This window comes from Apodemus sylvaticus, chromosome 11 (genome assembly GCF_947179515.1).
Source record: "Apodemus sylvaticus chromosome 11, mApoSyl1.1, whole genome shotgun sequence".
NCBI classification, from domain to species: Eukaryota; Metazoa; Chordata; class Mammalia; order Rodentia; family Muridae; genus Apodemus; species Apodemus sylvaticus.
The window spans coordinates 104175325-104198961 of NC_067482.1; positions in this window are offsets into that span (position 1 = coordinate 104175325).

Below are 23637 nucleotides of genomic sequence, written 5' to 3' on the forward strand. Positions count from 1 at the left end.
GTAGATATACCACATTTTTTGCATCCACTCTTCTGTTGAGGGATACCTGGGTTCTTTCCAGCATCTGGCAATTATAAATAGGGCTGCTATGAACATAGTAGAGCATGTATCCTTATTACATGGTGGGGAATCCTCTGGATATATGCCCAGGAGTGGAATAGCAGGATCTTCTGGAAGTGAGGTGCCCAGTTTTCAGATGAACCACCAGACTGATTTCCAGAGTGGTTGTACCAATTTGCAACCCCACCAGCAGTGGAGGAGTGTTCCTCTTTCTCCACACCCTCTCCAACACCTACTGTCTCCTGAATTTTTAATCTTAGCCATTCTGACTGGTGTAAGATGAAATCTTAGGGTTGTTTTGATTTGCATTTCCCTAATGACTAATGAAGTTGAGCATTTTTTAAGATGCTTCTCCGCCATCCGAAGTTCTTCAGGTGAGAATTCTTTGTTTAACTCTGTACCCCATTTTTTAATAGGGTTGTTCGGTTTTCTGGAGTCTAACTTCTTGAGTTCTTTATATATATTGGATATTAGCCCTCTATCTGATGTAGGATTGGTGAAGATCTTTTCCCAATTTGTTGGTTGCCGATCTGTCCTCTTGATGGTGTCCTTTGCCTTACAGAAACTCTGTAACCTTATGAGGTCCCATTTGTCAATTCTTGCTCTTAGAGCATACTCTATTGGTGTTCTGTTCAGAAACTTCCTCCCTGTACCGATGTCCTCAAGGGTCTTCCCCAGTTTCTTTTCTATTAGCTTCAGAGTGTCTGGCTTTATGTGGAGATCCTTGATCCATTTGGATTTGAGCTTAGAACAAGGAGACAAGGATGGATCAATTCGCATTCTTCTGCATGCTGACCTCCAGTTGAACCAGCACCATTTGTTGAAAAGGCTATCTTTTTTCCATTGGATGTTTTCAGCCTCTTTGTCGAGGATCAAGTGGCCATAGGTGTGTGGGTTCATTTCTGGATCTTCAATCCTGTTCCATTGATCTGCCTGCCTGTCACTGTACCAATACCATGCAGTTTTTAACACTATTGCTCTGTAGTATTGCTTGAGGTCAGGGATACTGATTCCCCCAGATTTCCTTTTGTTGCTGAGAATAGTTTTAGCTATCCTGGGTTTTTTGTTGTTCCAGATGAATTTGATAATTGCTCTTTCTAACTCTGTGAAGAATTGAGTTGGGATTTTGATGGGTATTGCATTGAATCTGTATAGTGCTTTAGGCAAAATGGCCATTTTAACTATATTGATTCTACCGATCCATGAGCATGGGAGGTTTTCCCATTTTTTGAGGTCTTCTTCCATTTCCTTCTTCAGAGTCTTGAAGTTCTTGTCATACAGATCTTTCACATGTTTGGTAAGAGTCACCCCAAGATACTTTATACTGTTTGTGGCTATTGTGAAGGGGGTCATTTCCCTAATTTCTTTCTCAGCCTGCTTATCCTTTGAGTATAGAAAGGCCACTGATTTGCTTGAATTGATTTTATAACCTGCCACTTTGCTGAAGTTGTTTATCAGCTGTAGGAGCTCTCTAGTGGAGTTTTTTGGGTCACTTAGGTAGACTATTATGTCGTCTGCAAATAATGATAGTTTGACTTCTTCTTTTCCAATTTGTATCCCTTTGACCTCCTTATGTTGTCGAATTGCCCGAGCTAGTACCTCAAGTACAATATTGAAAAGATAAGGAGAAAGGGGGCAGCCTTGTCTGGTCCCTGATTTCAGTGGGATTGCTTCAAGTTTCTCTCCATTTAGTTTGATGCTGGCTACCGGTTTGCTGTATATTGCTTTTACTATGTTTAGGTATGGGCCTTGAATTCCTGTTCTCTCCAAGACTTTAAGCATGAAAGGATGCTCCAACCAAAACAAGCACAGGACCAGATGGTTTCAGTGCAGAATTCTACCAGACCTTCAAAGAAGAGTTAACACCAATACTCTTCAAACTATTCCACAAAATAGAAACAGAAGGAACACTACCCAATTCCTTCTACGAAGCCACAATTACGCTGATACCAAAGCCACACAAAGATCCAACAAAGAAAGAGAACTTCAGACCAATTTCCCTTATGAACATCGATGCAAAAATACTCAATAAAATTCTTCCAACCGAATCCAAGAACACATCAAAACGATCATCCACCATGATCAAGTAGGCTTTATCCCGGGAATGCAGGGTTGGTTCAATATACGGAAATCCATCAATACAATCCACTACATAAACAAACTCAAAGAACAAAACCACATGGTCATTTCGTTTTGCATTTTCTTTGACTGTTGAGTCAATGCTTTGTATGGTATCTTCAGCATCTAAGATTCTTTCTTCTATCTCTTGTATTCTGTTGTTGATATTTGTATCTATGTCCCCTGATTTCTTCCCAAGGTTTTCTATCTCCAAAGTTGTCTCCCTTTGTGATTTCTTAGTTGTTTCTACTTCTGTTTTTAGATCCCGGATGGTTTTGCTCAATTCTTTCACTTGTTTGTTTGTGTTTTCCTGTATTTCTTTAATAGATTTTTGTGTTTCCTCTTTCACGACTTCTGTCTGTTGACTCAATTTCTCCTGCATTTCTTTAAGTAATTTTTGTGTTTCCTCTTTATTGGCTTCTGTTGACCCATATTCTCCTGAATTTCTTTAAATGATTTTTGTGTTTCCATTGTAAGGTCTTCTAACTTAGTCATTGTCTTAGTCAGGGTTTTTATTCCTGCACAAGCATCATGACCAAGAGGCAAGTTGGGGTTTATTCAGCTTACACTTCTGCATTGCTGTTCACCACAAAGGGAAGTCAGGACTGGAACTCAAGCAGGTCAGGAAGCAGGAGTTGATGCAGAAGCCATGGAGGGGTGTTCCTTGCTGGCTTGCTTCCCCTGGCTTGCTCAGCCTGCTGTCTTATAGAACCCAAGAATACCAGCCCAAAGGTAGTACCACCCACAAGGGGCCCTCCCCCTTGATCACTAATTGAGAAAATACCTCACAGCTGGATCTCATGGAGGCACTTCCCCAACTAAAGCTCCTTTCTCTGTGATAACTCCAGCCTGTGTCAAGTTGACACACAAAGCTAGCCAGTAGTCATGTTCCCCTGTATTTCTTTAAGAGATTTATTTATGTCCTTTTTGTGTTCCTCTAATAGCATCATGACCAGTGATTTTAAATCCAAATCTTGTTTTTCTGGTGGGTTGGGGTATCCGGGACTTGCTGTTATTTGAGAATTGGTTTCAGATGCTGCCATATTGCCGTCATTTCTGTTAGTAATGTTCTTGCGTTTGCCTTTTGCCATCGGTTATCTCTGGCGTTAGTTGGTCCTGCTGTCACTGGCTGGTGCTTGGACCTCCTGTTAGCCTGTAAAGCTATTTCAGCACCCCTGGATGACTGGGTTTCCCCTGGCACAGACTGCTGATGTGCTGATGGGTGCCGTTGGAGCCATAGTGTGGTTGTCTCAAGCAATGCTATACTCCCGGGTTGTCTCTGTGTACCTGGTGTTGCCTGTTTGGTCTGCCCAGTAGTGAAGATGGTGGATACCATGAGGACCCCCTCCAAGCACTGATCACTCTGTAGGGCCAACAGCCCAGGACAGGGCTTGCTGCTGGATTTGAAATTCTCTGCTGATGCTGGTTCTGGAATGCCCTGCTACTACCGAATAACCTGCTCCTGTCCATTCTCGAAAGAGTATCAGGAAGTAGGATCTTCCCCATGTTAGATGTAGCACAGATCTACCACATCTGATGGAAAGGAGCAGTAGCTATTATCCTGTTCCTGCTGGTTCTCTAGAGAGTATCAGGAAGTGGGATCTTCCCCATGTCAGATATGGAGGAGTCAAGATAGTGGGGACCTCAGACTGCCAAACTATCTTTAACCGTGGGACTCCCTGCAGGTCAGATGCTTTCCTGCAGGATATGTGCCCAGGCAGCTGTAGAGCTGCCCAGCTCCCACGGATGCAGAAGGATCCCAGGCAGGCTGTTACCCAAGTGATCCCCCACTCCAGTGTTCCCTGCACACCCAGCTGAGCTGGCTGCTTGGCCACAGTAGCCAATATAGTCTGGAGTCTAACTTCTTGAATTCTTCATATACAATGGATATTAACCCTCTATCAGATGTAGAATTGCTAAAGATCTTTTCCCAATCTATTGGTTGCCACTTTGTCCTATTGACAGTGTCCTTTGCCTTACAGAAGCTTTGCATTTGAGGTCCCATTTGCCAATTCTTGATCTTAGAGCTTAAGTTATTGGTGTTCTATTCAGGAAAATTTCCCCTGTGCCCATGTGCTACAGGTTCTTCCCTACTTTCTATTCTATTTAGAATAAAGTCAGTATATCTGGTTTTATGTGGATGTCCTTAATTCACTTGGATTTGAGCTTTGTACAGGAAGATGAGAATGGATCAATTTGCATCCTTATACAAGGATTTGACTGCCAGTTGACCTAACACCATTTGTTGAAAATGCTGTCTTTTATCCACTGGATGGTTTTAGGTCCTTTGTCAAACATCAAGTGACCATAGGTATAAGGGTTCATTTCTGGGTCTTCAATTCTATTCCATTGATCTACCTGCCTGTCACTGTATCAATACCATGCAGCTTTTATCACTATTGCTCTGTAGCATAGCTTGAGATCAGGGATGGTGATTCATCCAGAAGTTCTTTTATTGTTGAGAATAGTTTTCACTGTCCTGGGTTTTTGTTATTCCAGACAAATTTGGAAATTGCTCTTTCTAACTCTATGAAGAATTGATTTGGAATTTTGATGGGGATTGCATTGAATCTGTAGATTGCTTTAGGCAAGATGGCCATTTTTACTATATTAATCCTGCCAATCCATGAACAAGGGAGATCTTTCCATCTTCTGAGATCTACAATTTCTTTCTTCGGAGACTTAAGTTCTTGTCATACAGATCTTTCACTTGTTTGGTTATGCACCAAGGTATGTAATATTATTTGTGAGTATTGTATAGAATGTCATTTCCATAGTTTCAATCCTATACTCAACAAAAGTGGAAAATCTGGATGAAATGAACAATTTTCTAGACAGATACCAGGTACCAAAGTTAAATCAGTATCAAATAAATGATCTAAACAATCCCATAGCACCCAAAGAAATAGAAGCAGTCATTAACAGTCTCCCAAGAAACAAACAAACAAAGCCCAGGACCAGATGGGTTCTTTCAGACCTTTAAAGAAGGCCTAATACCAATACTCTTCAAACACTTCCACAAAATAGAAACACAAGGAACACTACCCAATTTATTCTATGAAGCCACATTTACTCCAATACCTAAACCACACAAAGAGCCAACACAGAAAGAGAACTTTAGACCAATTTCTCTTATGAATATCAATGCAAAAATACTCTATAAAATTCTTGCTAACTGAATCCAAGAACACATCAAAATCAATCATCCACCAGGGATGCAGGGATGGTTCAATATACAGAAATCCATCAATGTAATCCATTATGTAAACAAACTCATAGGAAAAAAACCACATAACCATTTCATTAGATGCTGAGAAAGCATTTGACAAAATCCAATAGTTCTTCTTGATAAAAGTCTTGTAAAGATCAGGAATTCAAGACCCATACCTAAACATAGTAAAAGCAATATACAGCAAACCAGTAGCCAACATCAAACTTAATGGAGAGAAACTTGAAGCAGTTTCACTGAAATCAGGGACTAGACAAGGCTGCCCACTCTCTCCCTACCTGTGCAATATAGTACTCAAAAGTCCTAGCCAGAGCAACTAGACAACAAAAGAAGGTCAAAGGGACTCAAATTGGAAAGGAAGAATTCAAAGTATCACTATTTGCAGATGATATGATAGTATACTTAAGTGACCCCAAAAATTTCACCAGAGAACTCTTCAACCTGATAAACAACTTCATCAAAGTGGCTGGATATAAAATTAACTCAAACAAGTCAGAAGACTTGCTATACTCAAAGGAAATATTCATATTCTTATGAAAGAAATCCTCCCCCCTTCATTATGTTGCTGGCAATTTAAAATCAAGTTTAAACAAACCATGAATATATACAAAACACTTTGGAGATCATTTGGAGTGTTCTTAAAACAAGACTGCTTTAACACTCATAAACAGAGAAATGTGTCACAATCACTATCATCAAATTAATCATCAAATTTGCATATCACTTGTACTCTATCTTCTGTAAAGTTTCAAACGAAATATCCATCATCCTTCTCATTTGGTGAATGGATTTCTTTTCTTTATTAGAGCCCTGCTACCACTGGGGGCTACCACAGATTACTAATGACTAAAATATAGTTACAATGTAAATGTAAAATGAAGTCTCCTCTATTAATATGCATGGCTAATCACTAGACTGAGTTTTAGTAGTGACATTCTCAGCAAAAGAAGGCAGGGCTAGTCTTCACTTTCATAGAAAACACACACCCCTTTTGAACTTTCTTTAATTCAATATTTGTTTCTTCTCTTATTTCTGTTTTTCATAACATTTTCTCTTACTCATCCCCACTTCTACATTTGCAAATCCCAGAGCCATGTGGTTGGGAATAGTGAGGGAAAGAGCAAAATAACTTCAGTGATGCATAAAGTATTATCGTGTTCTCTCATGAGGCTCCAACCAGGGACTTCAGAAGAACTAGAAGATATATTTCTTGTACAAGTTATTGCCTTAAAGGGACCACAATACTAAAAGGCTACATATCACCATTATTATTATTGACAAATACTTGCTGAGAACATGATGTACTTAGAACAGTGCCAAAAGCAATATATATGCTTAAAAGTTTTAGGAAACATGTTCCTTTCTAAAAAACGAAAATTCTTCTTTAGGCTAGAATATTTTATTCTAATGGATTTGAGAAGCATATGGGATTATCTTTTATATTGTACATTAGTTATGCATTATACAGTTCTTATGGGTGTAAGAGCTTACTCTGACTCATTTTTTAAAACACATCCTCTTTCACTTGATAGGTAAACTGCTTTACCTGGTCTTATTTATGCTTACATGTTTGTGTGGAAAGGATAAAAATTTATTTAAGAAACTCAGCCTGTTAGAACTATGGGTAGTAAATATTGATGAAGATAGTAATGTTCTCTTCGTTGACCTGGTGTGGTTACTAGGGAGTGTTCATTTTGTGATAATTCATCAAATTGTGTACTAACAATTTATGTGTTTTACCTTGTCTTTACCTCAACAAAATAATTTTGAAATATGTATTTCTGAAGAATCTTGGCATCCTTTCCACTAAACACACACTGTCAAACATGTCTTGGTGTTTATTACTTGTTTCCTAATACCACTGTTGCTTTTTCTGATGCTGTTAATGTTTCAAGTTCTGGCCTAATTGTTTTCAAGTATTAAAACTCAGGCACCAGATTCTCTTCTTTCAGCCCTCTCCCCTTCTTCCCAGGATGCTCCGATCTTCTCTATGAAGTCAGGAACTTGACTTAATAGAATAAGAGCCATGTAGAATGCTTCTTCTCTCCTCTCCTCCTCACAGCATCATCTCAAACCCTGTACTATTGCCCAGAAATAAATTGCGCTACTGTCCAAGAAGTCTCCATTGGTTTTTCACAGTGCTGGGCTAGGTGGGATGTTATTCACAAAGGTCTTTATAATTACTAAAATAGCTATGCTTCCTCATTCTCAATCACATTTATCTCCATACACACTTGTGCTTCCATAAAACAAGCTCCATATGGTTTCATAACTCCATAGAAATGTGCTATTAAACATTTCCCCCACTTTCATTTCATTTCTTCAAGAATCTTCATTGAGTTGTTGTGAAGGTCCAATAAGATAATCCACATAAAATTTAGTACTTAAGTTCCCAGCACTCACTCACTGAAGCACCTTTGAGTCGAATATCATGTGTTGTTAGACACTTCATATAAACAGTCTTATTTAAACCTTGAGCAGTTCTAGGAGATAGATTTGGAAACCCCATCTTAAAATGAAAAAGCTGAGTGCTTCCAGGTAACCAAGCCTTTTACCTGGGACATTAACCATTTAAATTGATTGGGGAAGCCTCTGAATAACCACCTTCCTGCAGGAATTGAATTTTCGCAGATTGTACACTGATATTCAGACACTCAATGAGAAGGCATTGCGCCCCAGTTGGCTATTATGAAAATTCTAAAAAAAAAACTCAAACCCAGCCTTTGCTCTAAGAGGCTGACAATGGGTAAGTTGCCTTTTACGAACAATGGCCAACATGCTGTCATTCAGACATAAGTGTTTGCTGTTTTCAAGAACCTAACTACCTTGGTCTTTTGATGTTTGTTGATTTTTAATATTTTTTATCCTCCATAACTAAGTATTCTCTTAGAATCTGAGACTTCAATTCCTCTTCTATTGCAATAATCTGCAGAAAACTAAATTCTAAGTACTTTCTCCTAAAATCTCCAGGGATAATTTCCTTTTTGCATTACTGTAGATAGCATCTACCAAAGAAGGTAGATCCAAGCTGATTCACATACTCAGGGATTACAAATCCCCAAGACAGCAGAATAACTCCTGTCAATACAGTTACTTGTTGCTGTGCCTGTGGTTTCTAAAAGCCTTCAAAATATTCAGTTTTAAGAAAGAGATGCCAGGTTGTAAGAGCTATAGCCCAGTTTACATAGGCAACCAATAATAACTGTTCTAACAACTTTTTCTTTCTTTAATCACACATGTCATTTTCATTATCTAACTTGTTAATAGCTATTCTTAAAAGGCTGTGTATTCAACTACTTAACTTCTGGTTGGGAGAATACAACTAATCCCTTGAATTAGCGATGACCATATTTAGGGCTTTGTAGAAGCTTACACTAGATAAAGCTTATTTATGGGGACCATGCTTTATATCAGCAACACTTGTCTGTTGTTAATTGTGACCTGCTCAGGAATGTCTTCACCATGCAGAATGTGGAAAACATGCCAAAAAGAAGTTCAGCCCAATAGCAGTTCCGGCTTTGGCCTTGGGCTGGACACCCACTTATTACACGATGACTCAACTCCCTTCTCGTAATGCCTTATCTCTAAACACCACGATCCATGAGTGCCTTCCTCTATCTATAATCACTGTTACCTTCATGCTCCTCCATCTGACCTTCTCTTCCACAAAAATCTAGAAACTATGCACTTGATAAACAAAATTCATTGACAAAGATAGATTTAAGGCAGCTTTACCAAAATTCAGCTTCAAGTGTGTATTTAAGAAAATGCCAGCCAAAATGCTCATTTGTAACTGTAGCTAAATATTTTATTGAAATCAGTTAGAAGCCAAACATTTTCTGAATGCCTATGAGGCTACAAAAACAGTAAATAATATCTGGCTAACTCTCAAACCTTGAAGAATCTGGAGTTTCAACCACAGAAAAAGCAAGACAATGAGATAAGAAAAAGCCAGGCCTGGAAATGACAACTGCTTGTACAACCACTCCTTGTAGGAGCACAATGAAGGAAAACGTGGGCTGCTATAGCTTTGAGGACCATAGGAGAATCCATAAGAACACTGAGGATTGGCAGTGAATACTCTTACCCTCCTGTGCTGTTTACATTGCTCTTTCTAGATTGTCTATTTTTGTTTTGATTTCTAAGACTTATGCAAGAGTTTATATCCTCTTGATCTCCTATAGTTGCCTTATTGCTCTGGCTAGAACTTCAAGTACTATATTGAGTAGAAAGGGAGAAAGTGTCCAGTCTTGCTCCTGATTTTAGTGGAAATGCTTTAACTTTCTTTCCACTTGATTTGATGTTGGCTATTGGCTTTCTGCTTATTGATTTGAATATGTTTAAGTATTTATCCAATACCTTCAACATGAAGGAGTTTCAGACTTTGTCAAAGGCATTTTCAGAGTCTAATAAGGTAATCATATGATTTTTTTTCTTTCAGTTGGTGGATTACATTGTATAATGAACCACCCTACATCCCTGGGATGAAGCCTACTTGGTCATGATGGTTGGTATCTTTGAGGTCTTCCTGGATTCCATTTGCAAGTATTTTATTGAATATTTTACATCAATATTCATATGAGAAATCATTCTGAAGTTCTCTTTATTTGTTGAGTCTTTGGATAGTTTAGGCATCAGGTGACTGTGGCTTCATAGAATCAATTTGGCAGTGTTCCTTTTGTTTCTGTTTTGTGGAACAGTTTGAGGAGCAATGGTATTAGTTCTTTGAAAGCCTGGTAAAATTCTATACTAAAACCATCTGGCCCTGGGCCTCTATTTCTTTAAGGGTTATGGGCTGTTTAAATAGTTTACCTGATCTTGATTTAACTGTGGTACTTGGTATCTGTGCAGAAGACCACCCATTTTGTTAAGATTTTCCAATTTTGTGGAGTACAGGCTTTTGAAGTAAGACCTATGATTCTTTGAATTTCCTCAGTGTCGATTGTTATGTCTCCCTTTTCATTACTGATTTTGTTTATTTGGCTGAGGGTTTCTCTATCTTGTTGATTTTCTCACCTCCATTATCAGCTCACAGTGAGTTATTTCCATCTACTCTTTTCTTATGTGGTCCCTAGCACCAGAAGGTATATCTTTTTTTTTTAATTGAATATATTCTTCATTTACATTTCAAATGCTAAAACCTTTCCAGGTTTCCTTCTTCCCTGAAAACCCCCAACCCCCTCCTCCCACATCCTGACTCCAAGTATATGCCCCTCCACCCAACCCACTCCCACCTCCTCCTCCCCTTGATTTCACTTTGTACGGCATCTATTGAGCATTCACAGGACCAAGGACCTCTCCTCCCACTGCCTGACAAGGCATTCCTCTGCCACACTTTTGGCTGGAACCATGTGTACCCCTTGGTTGATGGTCTAGTCCCTGGGAGTCCTGGGGCATCTGGGAGGCCAACTTCATTGTTCTTCCCATGGGGCTGTAAACCCCTTCAGCTTCTCCAGTCTGCCCTCTAACTCCTCCATTAGGGACCCCATGCTCAGTCCAATGGTTGGCTGCTAGCATCTGCCTCTGTGTGTGTAAGGCTTTGGCAGTGACCCTCTGGAGACAACCATAACAGGCTCCTTTTGGTATGCACTTCTTGTCGACCATAATAGTGTCCGGGGTTGGTGACTGTTTATAGGATGAATCTCCAGGTAGGGCAGTCTCTGTGTGGCCTTTCCTTCAGTCTCTGCTCCACACTTTGTCTCCATAATTGCTCCTGTGAGTATTTTGTTCCCTTTCTCAAAGAAACCAAAGTACCCCCACTTCAGTCTTCCTTCTTCTTGAGCTTCCTGTGGACTGTAAATTGTAACTTGTTTATTTTGAGCTTTTGGCCTAACATCCACTTATCAGTGAGTGTTTACAATGTGTGTTCCTTTGTGATTGGGTTACATCACTGAGGATGACACTTTCTAGTTCCATCCATTTGCCTAAAAATTTCATGAATTAACTGTTTTTAATAACTGAATAGTACTCCTTTATGTATATATAACACAGTTTCTGTATCAATTCCTCTGCTGAAGGATATCTGGGTTCCTTCAAGCTTCTGGCTATTATAAATAAGACTATTATGAACATAGTGGAGCATGTGTCCTTATTACATGTTGGTGCATCTTCTGGGTATATGCCCAGGAGTGGTAGAGCTGGGTCCTCGGGTACTACTATGTCCAATTTTCTCAGGAACCACCAAACTGGTTTTCAGAGTGGTTTTACCAGCTTGCAATCCCACCAGCAATGGAGAAATGTTCCCATTTTCCCACATCCTCTCCAGCATCTGCTGTCCCTTAGTTTTTTCATCTTAGCCATTCTGACTGGTGTGAGGTGGAATGTCATTGTTTTCTTGATTTTCATTTCCCTGCAGATTAAGGATACTGAACATTTCTTTAGGTGTTTCAGAGCCATTAGAGTTTCCTCAGCTGAAAATTCCCTGCTTAGCTCTGTGACCCATTCAAAAGGCATATCTTAAATTGAGCAACTTTGTTTCAGTCATTTTCAATGTCTTTAATCACTCTTGTTTTATAAAAGAAAGTGGCATATATTCTAAGGTTAAAAATCTGAACCAAATTCTGGTAAACAAAATGTTGCCATCTACCAGAACAGATATTTATGAATCATCTCTTCAGTTTCTCTGTCTTATTTTTTTCAGACAAGGTTTCTTATTTTACTTGAATCCTGCTGACTGACTAGACTAGTTAGCCAACAAGGCTCAAAGATCCTCCTCTGCCTGCCTTCTAAGGACTGTAGTAAAATTTTTTTTACATGGGTGTTGAAGATAAAATTTATGTCCTCATGGTTTTGTGCAAGCATTTTTACCAACCCAACTACCTCTTTGATGCACTGAAAGTCTTTAAAACTATATCTGCTTGTCTTTTCTCAATTGTTTGTTATGTTTACCTGATCATTTTCTCACTCAAAGCCACATTTTTCTAATTCAGAAAATTATTCTAATTATGTCAATTCTCAGATATTCAGTGACAAATTATGAAATGTAATTTTATAAAATTATAGACTTGTAGGTATCAGTAATTATCTGGTTCAACAGATGCTTTATTTGCTTCAACAATTTTTTTTTACTTAATGCTCAATAAAAGTCAGGTATATCAATCCTGAGAGTTTGAACATATAAAAAGGTATGCACATACCTTCCACATGCAGAAGTTCACAGTCTGATAATGTGTAAGTCAGAAAACATCACTATGTATAACAAGTGCAGAAACAGAGATTACAAACTCAAAGGGATTGCCAGCAAAAGAGACCAGAGAAATCAGTGCCTGGCATTTTTCATTGTATGTCCTGTGCACAGCTGCCCAACGATAGGCTAAAGCAAGGAGAGAGGAAGAGAAAAATATTCCAGGTATGATTTTGGCATGTGGAGCAAAGGCATAACACAGACCTTCAGATTCTTGGCATTTTGAGGAGTTTGTTTTGGCTGGAGTTGACTGGGGAGGAGAAAACAAATGGTCTGGTTTAAAAGCAAGCAAGTGAGAAAGGCAGGGAGAATTCCCACCAAACTACAAACCAGAGGCCCCAACTAGAAACAGTGAATCAAAATCTCTAAGTGTGTCTCATTTGTAATGTTCTCCTCTTATTTGTGAAGACTCTCTGAAGCTGTTCACTCTCATGTCCTTTATTAGTCATTATTTCTACCGTAGATTAGCCTCATCGTCTGGGTAATAAGGAGCTTCAGCTGTTGGCCCAATCTCACTGAACCATAATAGCATAGCATAGGCAAACAAGGAAGACATGGAAACCACCATCAACAAACCAGATGTCCCTTGCCACACCTGCCCATCTGTGAAGTCATTCTTTGCTTTGAGTTATATAATTGCTAGGTCCCTGGTCTGAGGAAGCTTTTGGGTTTTGGCATTTCTAAATTCTTTATAGAGATTTTTTTTAAAATGTCTCTTGGGTGAGTGGTTTCAAAGCCATTGATATCGATTCACACTTGGTAGTGTTTGTATAAGAATTAAGTCAGGACTAGAGAGATGGCTCAGTGGTTAAGAGCACTGACTGCTCTTTCAGAGGTCCTGAGTTCAATTCCCAGCAACCTCATGGTGACTCACAACCATCTTTAATGGTATCTGATGCCCTCTTCTGGTGTGTCCGAAGACAGTTATAGTGCACCCTTATACATAAAATAAATAAATCTTTAAAACAAAAGGATTAAGACATGGAGATCTTTTCTTAATTCTTTTATGATATAACATGCAAGACTATCTATACCAGAAACCTGTGAAAATAAATTTTAGTTCAGCAATAGTTTCTTCACTCTTATCAAAATTTCAGAGAATTCCATGTTATTTCAACACCAGGTCTTTACCTGATACATTCGGGAAACAGACACACAGTTCTACCTAAAGCCTCCAAGCAGCTCTGTTCTCAAGATTTTTCTTGCAGTTCCAACCAAGATGGCTATGAGTTGGTTTAATCTCAGCTGGCAACTGTGAGATGTCCCAATCATTCCTCACAGTGGTCTCTGGGATTATGCTAAACAGAGCAATTTCCTTCACCTTGTGGACCCAAAGATGATCATGAAAACCTGAGTCAGAACATCAAATTGAATGTCATGCAGATCTGTGAGAGTTACTGTCTGTCCTCAACCTCTTCCAAATCTTCCTGTTGTTTTTCTAAAATGCTTCTGTGTCTGGAAAAGAAACTAGCTTGGATTCACTTCTTATAATGCACTTGTTGTTTTATGTGTTGTTTTATATTTCACATTTAAAATTTGAAATATAAAATTTAGCAGCAATGTGGGTGTTTCAGAAGCTGAACACAGTCCTTTCTCTGTGAAAGCCCCACTCACTACTTTTGTGCATACTTGTCCATCAAATTCTAGGTAATCAATCTAGGCATTCTTTGGGGGCCCTCCTCTGGCATCAGCTCTCCAGAATACCACATTTCATCTCCCTTCGTAATTCTCTATATACGCCTTACGTTCAACTGTTCCGATGAATACTAGTTAAGTATTAACTGCAGAGCAGCCTGAGATTTCCATAAGACGCTTGAGCCTCTCTCCAACTATAATCCTTGTTAGTCCTCAAAACAGATATGAACCCATTCACTTAGCAATAACTAAGGTGATAACTCAATCCAGGCAGGTGGAGACAAAGGTATTGGGCCTTGATGATCAGCTAGCTTAGCTGAACTGGTGAGCTTCAGTTCAATGAGAGATGCTGTCTCAAAAAATAAGACCGAGGGTGAATGAAGAGGACACATAAAATCACATGTGCATGATTAACCACATATCCATGTGCATACATACAAAATGTACATACACATCTATATAAATAAACATACTTTAATGACAAAATGTAAAAAACCTTCATTTTTCAAGGTTGAGATTCAGGGCCAGTTCTCTTTATTCATCCATTAACATCAAACAAATCAAATGAAACAAATTTATAGTTAAGAATATGATCAACTTTTATTTCAAAAATTAAGAATGATGTTTCAGAAGTTTTGAGTGGCATGTATTTTTCTTGGATGCCCACAGAAAAAGAGGCCTATATGCCTCAACCTGCTTAATTTACATTTATGTATCAAGACAAATTAATATGACCTATTAATTGTTTTGCAACATATCAGGTTGAATAGAAGGTAGTCAATAGAAGAATTAGTTATTTCCAAAGAGTAAACTCTAAACTCTAAGTGATAATGTAACTTACCTATTGTATAAAGAGCCTTCATATTTAAAATCTTCAATTTCATTAGATTTTTGTAAAGGGCCAACATTTTCCAAATAATATATAATCATGCTAGTTAAAATAACCCTTCTCCACAAAAAATATTAAATAATTGCTGTTTTTGGTAACATTCTCACAAAAAAAAAAAGAAAATGGGTGCAGTTCAGTGGGATAAATTACTCTTCAAAAGAGTTGCTATAGCCTATGTGTCGGCATCAGCATTTTCTAGTGTGTCAGTATCACTGGTGTAGTGCTGCTGTTTTAAGTGTCAGCAGCACTGTCTGCACACAGAAGTCTACCACATGTAGCCTTGATCAGAGTGCCTAGAGGAAGGGTCCACACACTACTATATAAGAACCACACAAGGAATTCAAATGTGCAATCTGAAACAAGAATCACTGTGTATGGACACAATAAGGGTGGGGTCTAGTGAGTTGAAATGGAAAAAAATTACTCAAAAAAATGAGATTGAAGAGGATAGGTGGGGATTGTGGTTGACAGTGTGAGTAACTTGAGGAACAATCAGAGGCTTTCATTGAAAGTAGCATATTTGTGATATAACTAAACTGAAGAGGATTTTCTTGGCACCTAGTAAGTAAAGTCTAAAGAAACGCATATATGGTGAATTTCAATATCTTCCTTGCAACTTAACTTTATGAATATAGAACAATAAGGAAACCGATCAAGAGCCCTGACTCCTATAGATCAATAAATCAGAGATACCTTGCTAAAAAACAAAACCAACCAAAGAAAAATTACTGAAAAAACAATGGCACAACATTTTGTAAGTTTTGTAATTCTAGAACTGAATTCTTAAAGTAATTGACATCAAAATATGTGAGTGATTTGGCACTTCTTTCAGTGAAACTATTCAAATATTGTGAAGTTTGGTTCATTCAAGCCAGTACTCACCTCACTGAAGTTCAGTGGAGTACCCAAGGCAAGGGTCTGAATTGCTCACTGTCTAAGAACTTGTTAGGAATTCTGGAAATAATTCCTAACAACATTCCTAATAGAGCCCTCAGCATTCTAGCTCATCACTACACCAACAGCGTGTTCTGAGTTCCCCCTTCTCCACCCATGATGTGGATGTTACTCAAGACAAAGTTGAAGTAGCTATCTCTTAACCAAGCCATAGACACTCTTCAAGCCTTAGATATCTAATAGCACCTGTGATTTGAGCCTAAGTTCTCTTTCTGCCCAGAGCAGCCATTTGCTTGATGTTCATTCTCCAGTCCCCTGCTTTCTGCTTGATAATAGCCTCTACCTCACTGAAGGTCTAGATGTTATTCACATAAAACCCTACCTCGCAGCCAGCGCTTACCCTTACAATCCAGAGTGGTCATTTACCACTCTCCACCATTGCCTATTTGGTATACTGAACAAAGGGCATCACAAGAAACTTTCTTTAAATGTTGCCTATGCCAGCATATACATATTACACATCAACATAGAAGTCCAAATCTTGCCCTGAATGCTCTCTTTCTAAGCACTCCTAGCTTCCTCTACAGTTAGACATGTAGACCCTTACCACAGTGGTAATATTAGTTTCTTCCTGATCCCTAGCTTTCCCAGCAGCATATTGCTTCCCCTACTGATCTCATTCGCTCTGGATCTTTTGCCTGAACCTATCTAATGCCAGAACTGAGAGGAAAATTGAGTCTATATAAACAAGAAAGGCTTCTTTACTCTCTACCTCAATGATAAACCACTCTGACTTGTTAAAATGGGACCTTGCGATGTTACTGACAAGTACAATATTTCATTCCTGGCATAAGAATAAAAATAAGGCTTCAAAGAAGACTTGACATCAGTGCTTAGCTGAGCTAGCTCAGGCAGTGGCAGTAGCCTGTCTGTTGTTGTGGGAACCCCGATGCTATTAGTTCTGTATTTGCAGTAATTCCACTTCATTCTTGACAACATACTAGCTGATCCCTGCTTTTTGCCTTCAAAGAATTTTATTTTTCTTCAGAATGGGTATATTAAAAAATGTGGGCAGTTTGAACCAATTAGAGTTCCATGCACCACCAATAACACTTTGATTTCATGCCCAGAGTGAAGGCAGTGAGGGGCATCCTAATAGCAACCCTAATAGAGGCCAGCTTTATCTGTTTTCTGTGGAGGCCTGGCCCTCTCTCAAGACACGCTACTGGAGAATGGACAACTCCTGAGTGCATGCACGGAAAACATCATTTTATCTTGCTTTCACAATGTTCTCACCAATAAATCAATAGTTGTGTCTTCAGTGGTCATCACCAGGTCCCTAAGCCAGCTGGGACTGTTTATCAGTGAGGCAGAGAGATGGAGAACACTCTCGTCCTTATTGACTCAATTCTGCACTGTTTAGAGCTCACTTCAGGCACCCTGCCAGGTATGGGCTAATCTAACCTGTTCTTCCAAGTAGTTCTTGAATTCTAGACCACTAGATAGGTACACTTGTGGTACAATGCCGTTATTTAATGTTTGTTCTCAAAACGTGTTCCACCCATATCTCATTTTCCTCTAAACATGAATATAATGACCAGGAGAAGGTGGGGAGCTCAGCTTACATATGTGTCCAACAGAAAGCCCACCTTCAACTCCTGCCTCATAAAATTTGATGCCTTTCATTTTCCACTCAGCAAGTCCTCAATACCAGTGAAGTCCCAGGTAGGAAGGTTGCCATGAACATGCCATCCCTGCCCTTGGTATACTGGAAGAGTTAATTGTTAAACTACCACATAACGATGTCCATTGTAATTATGAATGGTTAGCTGCTGTGAGCCAGTGAGCGTAGAAGATAATCTAGACAGTGACATCAACATTTAACAAGCTTAGAGAAAGGAAAGCAAATTTGTATAAAGTCTAGGAAGGAATAAGCTTCTGTATAGTTACTTGACTGGCTTGTCTTGTAGCATTTGTACATACTCAAGAGGATCTTTCATGAGATGATCAAGGAATAATCTAGAAAAGATTTTCCTCTTTTTCAGATCTATCTTCATGAAGCCCCTCAGTTTAGAGGAGAGCTCTCCAGCTTTTATAAAGTGTTATGGGGCCTGGATTTTAGAATTCTGGTTTCCTAGGGCTAGTCTCTGAGTTGTCTGCCATTACTGTCATTTCACAGTGTCTATAAACATATTTAGGCTCAATAAATGCTACTAGTCTACCAAACCCAGCAAAGTTTCTTTTCACTATTTTCCAGAGTGAAATGGAGCTTAGGAGCTGAGGCTATACTTCCATAAGAGCCATAAGCATACGCAATCCAACGTGCAACATCCAGAGATGTGCTAACCTGTAAGACTTGAGCTTCTTAGAAATTAATTCTGACATCATTCCCTCTAGATTATCACATTTACTTATCAAGAGTTACATTTAGGATTACAAGTCAGGCTGTCAGACTAAGTTAAGGTACTTGTTTTTAAATTATTGTCCTAGACCTGGAAACTTGTTTTAAATTCCAGTCCTTAGGTCCATGCCATACTGTCAACTCAAAAGTTCAAGATGATTTTTCTGTGAATCAAATTTTTATGCACCCATCCCCCTGAGTCTCAATTTTCTCACTGTATTCTCCTCTTGTAATAAAAAGTGACTTCTCAATGTCCTTCCACCCCAGCCACCATTGCAGTATTGACAGCTTTTGAAAAGTGCTGTAATCTTGTACCTGACACTCCAGTAGCTGAGAATTATGTCATGAGAAATAACGTTTCTGACTCATTATTTTTGATGAGACACTTCCCAGAGAAAATTCACACAGAACATATTCATACTCTTCAAATCCTAAGGGATCCCATGCTCCATGTCCCTTTATTTACTAAATCACATTCCCTTTCAGAGCACAAATGACACAATGACAAATGATACTCAGCTACTGTTAGAGTTATTGAGCCAATTGCCGAACTTGCCAAGTCTAGCTGCATAGCCCCAAGTGTTACCTACAAGGGAACAGCAGAGCATCATTAGAAGTGGGCTTTCAGTCCTTGCTCTGAGATTCTTTCTCTGGCAAAGATACCTGCAGCATCCCCAAGATGGCTCTGCTTACAAACCTTTTGGTTTAGACTCTCTGTGAAAAGTATAAAAACTGAACCCCAAAGAAAATACATGATAATCAGTTGAATATATCTGATTGTGGGGTGGGAAGAAAGAGAGAAGAGATGGGGGGGGGGAAAGAAGGAGCATTATTTAGATTATTTCAAGGATGGTCAAAGTGTTTAAGCTTTTACAATTTGTAAAAAATAATTCGTGTTTATAAAATAAAATCTTACCTCAGAGACTTACTGGTATTATAGCAGCCAGACAGCAAGAGGCAAGTAGACTTTAAGTTCCCAGATCTATAATACTGTACTCTATTTTCTTTCTCAACCTCCTAACCAATATTGTTATCTCTTTTATATAAATAAAAAGCTCCATTGAACAACATGGAAAATAATGTTAAAGTTTTTCATTCTGAATTTGGCAAAATCTTAGGGGATTTATTAAATATTTAAATGAGATTCTTCAAAAATAATTTTTAATATCACTAATGATATAGTAAATAAGCCACATCTTGGGCTTGTGTGACTGCTGTTTTTCTTGATATCATATTCCAGCTGCATCTAATGTCACCTCTACAGTGAGCTAAAATTTAGTATAGCATGATAATGTGGTCTTTTGAAAGGAGGACAACTTTTGAAAATGATGGTGATGTGCATCACATTCATTTAGTTTATTGTAACAGAGTGCATAAATACATTCAAACACATCACCTTATAGACATTAATTATGTGCTAGTTTAATATACAAATTATCTTCAGTAAACTTGACAGAGATAAGCTCCATAAATATATATTAAAATGCATTTAAGTCTAATAAATTTGCCTGGTTTAATAAATATGTAGAATTGTCTTGTTCAAATTCACTTTAACGTTTTAGTGTTTTTTAAACTACCATGACAAAACAGGAGTTAGTGGCCTGAGGAAACTGTTTTTTAATATCTTTATCTACTTATCTACCTATTTTGCCATTAAATAAATATGTATGCTGATAATTTTTATGTTCTTCATGGTAAATTTGGGGGATTTGCTCATTAGTATGACACTGGATTGCTTTATTAAATGTCTTCAAAAAGGCTTTCCTAACCACAAATGAAAGAATAAAAGAGAATGAGTTGCTGTGTTGGAAAATAAGAAGTATTCAACATAGTCATTACAGTTTTTGATGTCGTAGATACTGCATCAGGAACTGACTGGATAGGACTTAGTCACCATCAGTTCCTAATGCATTACCTTCAGCATCTAAAGGACCACCAGCAAATACTTCAAGCTATACTTGCTGTGATGTGTTTATTGTCATGTGACGGGAGATCTAACTCTAAGGAAAAAAGTTTTCTTTAAGAAAAGTAGGGCCTAAGATGCAAAAACAGCCATCATTTATCATAATTAGTCTGGAAATTTTGTGGACTTCTTACTGCAAGTGGAGACATTAATCTAGTCCCATGTGTGTCCTATAATGTACTGTGCCTTCCTGACAGAATATAGAACTAAATAAAGAAATTTAAAAGCCGCTCATTACTTTTCTTTCTTATGAGAAACCTGAGTACATTTCTTTTTAGTTAATATAAACTTCTAGGTTGATAGGGTTTTAAATTTACATATGAAATATGCAAATTAAAATCTTTATATTCTCTGTTGAATGAATAGTTTTCAGAAGAGAACAATCTTGAAAATACTGTGCTTTAATATGAGTCAAACACTATCATATACAAGTAACTCTGCGGCTTTGTAGATGCTTGTCATATAACTGTACCCACGGTGCATATGTGCTGGACACACTGCAGCATGTGCTTGTAGATGGATCTTGAAGGATGACAGTGGACTATAAACCTGCAACTGTTGGACCAGAGGTGGTTTCAGTGTTTGAGCAAATTAAGCCATTTACTGATTCTAGGTGTACAGTTACTGCTCTTCAGGAATTCAAACAGATACACAGAAATAAAAGTAAAATATAAATTTAAAATAATAATTTGGAAAAGGAATTTGGAAAAGAATCATGAGGAAAGAATGATGCAGTGTCTCAGAGGATAAAAATATTTGACACAAAAACCTGATAAACCTAAATTTAATCCCCAGATACCATGGTGAAAGGAGAAATCCCCTTCTCCTCTAGTATCTCTTTTTGTGCAGGGGCAAGAATACTTCACACACACCATACAATTTAAGATATTTTAATAAATCTAAAGTGAAGCATGAAGATATACTTCTTTAGGAAAACCAAAAAACTAGTGAAAATATCTGTGCCTATGTGGATATCCACAAATAGGTGACTGAGAGGATTTCAAGATAAGAAAGGAAATAAGTCCAGCTGCTCATAAATACAAATCAGTCTCCTTCCCCAGCCACCCCTTTCATTCTCTCATTGCCCAGTGAGCTCATGTGCAAACAGTTCATGGTGATGAGAATGGAGGTAATTCTTGACATGATATGGGTTCATACTCATCAAGGTCAACCGAATTGTGACCATTGCTGAGTTCCCAGTCAACTGGACATTGCAGAATGCTACAATGAGTTGCCAAAGGGACACCATTTCTTCAGTGCTCAGCCATCTAGTTTATGGTGGCTAGTTGATTACATAGAAACTCTTTCAACATGAAAAAAACTATGGTTTTGTTGTTAACTACAACATGTACTCTATATAGATTTTCCTCTCCTACATGTCCTTCTTCTTCCAAATGTACCATCCACTGACTTAACCATCAACATAGTATCCTTTGTAGTACAGTCTATGGTCAAGGAACTAACTTTTTAGCAAAAGAAAGGGAATCCAGAGACTGCCCCACCTGGGGATCCATCCCATATACAATCACCAAACCCAGACACTATTGTGGATTCTAGGAAGTGCATGCTGACAGGAGCCTGAAGTCTCCTGATAGGGTCTGCCAGAGCCTGACATATACAGAGGTGGAAGTTTGCAGTCAACCATAGAACTGATCATGTGGTTCCCAATGGAGGAGTTAGAGAAAGGATTGAAGGAGCTGAAGGGGTTTGCAACCCCATGGGAAGAACAACAATATCAACCAACCAGGGCTCCCAAGGTCTAAACCACCATGGAGGGACCCATGGCTCCAGTCACATATGTAGGAGAGGCATCAATAGGAGGAGAGGCCCTTGGTCCTGTGAAGGCTTGATGTACCAGTGTAGGGGAATGTGAGGGCAGGAAGATGTGAGGGTGTGGATGTGGGGGCACACCTTCATAGAAGCAGGAGAAGGGGAGATGGTATAGTGGATTTCTGGGGAGGGGATTGAAAAGGGGGATAACATTTGAAATGTTAAGAAATAAAATATCCAATAAAATTAATTAATTTAATGGCAAGACCTAGTAGGGTCAGGACAAGGTTTAACGGAAAGCAATAGACGCTCCAAAATGAATGCCATTGGGAAGTGGGTTAATTTTTGTAACTCATTCTTTTCATCTAAAAATAGGAATAGCTTCATTGGATGGTTATGAAGATTATCAAATAAGCATGTAGATAGGTGTTTAAAACAGCATTTAGAATACAATAAATATACAAATTAGTATACTATTTATTCTGTTTGTGCTGTGTGTGTATGTGTGTGTTCCTCAAATATTTTCTTTTCAGGAAACCACAATAATCTCTTTAAAAGAAGACTTGGAGGTTATGATATTATATTGATTAATATCCTAAACTTCCCTATAATGTTGATAAAAGAAATCCTGTTTACTATCCACATACGCACATGTTTTGAAGAATAACTACCCTGATCAACTTTTACCATAATTTCTCTCCCCGTACTAGTCAAGGGTGCAGAAGGGATGTGATGACCCACTCTCAAAAGGTAACTGACTTGACTTTGCAGAGATGAAGTCAGGGTTAAGGGACCCAGACATTTTAAAGAGCCCAGGGCTTCTAACTGAACAGCAACAGAAATCTATTTTTGCCCTAGTCCCAGGAAAAAAAAGGAGCAAAGCGTGTGATAATCACAACTAGCCTCACAAAGCCCTTTAAGTTAAGGGAAGAAGCCACTCTGGAAGCTCAGCCTGCAGGATTTGGAGACAGGAATGACCATTCTACTCCCTTTTCCTCTAGCCCTCTGAATTCTAGCCAATGCCAGAAAGAGGAATAAAGCTATCTCAGTTTCACAGAATGATGTCAGTGGAAGCAGCCTTGTCTTTAGGAATGTCAGATTCACCTTTTCCAAGGAGAGAAACAGTGAAAGAGGCAATTCCTATTACTACTCTTCCAGATGGAAGAGGCAAGCAATGCCTAATGAATAAATAGATGTGAGTTTCTTTCCTTATTGTGAATCTGGCTTCTTACTTCTCAGTTCAAGTCACCGTCGTCCACATTCTCTCAATGACTATATGCTATCTAAAGTAATAAATTCTCCCCACCTCTACACAACTTTTTATTGCATGTTGTATTTCCTTCCCAACATAACACATGTTCTGAAATAATTTTCTATTTTTTTTCTTTTTCCTAACCCCTACCCATACCCCAACTCCACAAATTCTGTGACTTTATTTTACTTTTTCAGTGCCTATAACAGTTCTCAAACCTAGAAAGTGTTCTGAAAATATTTC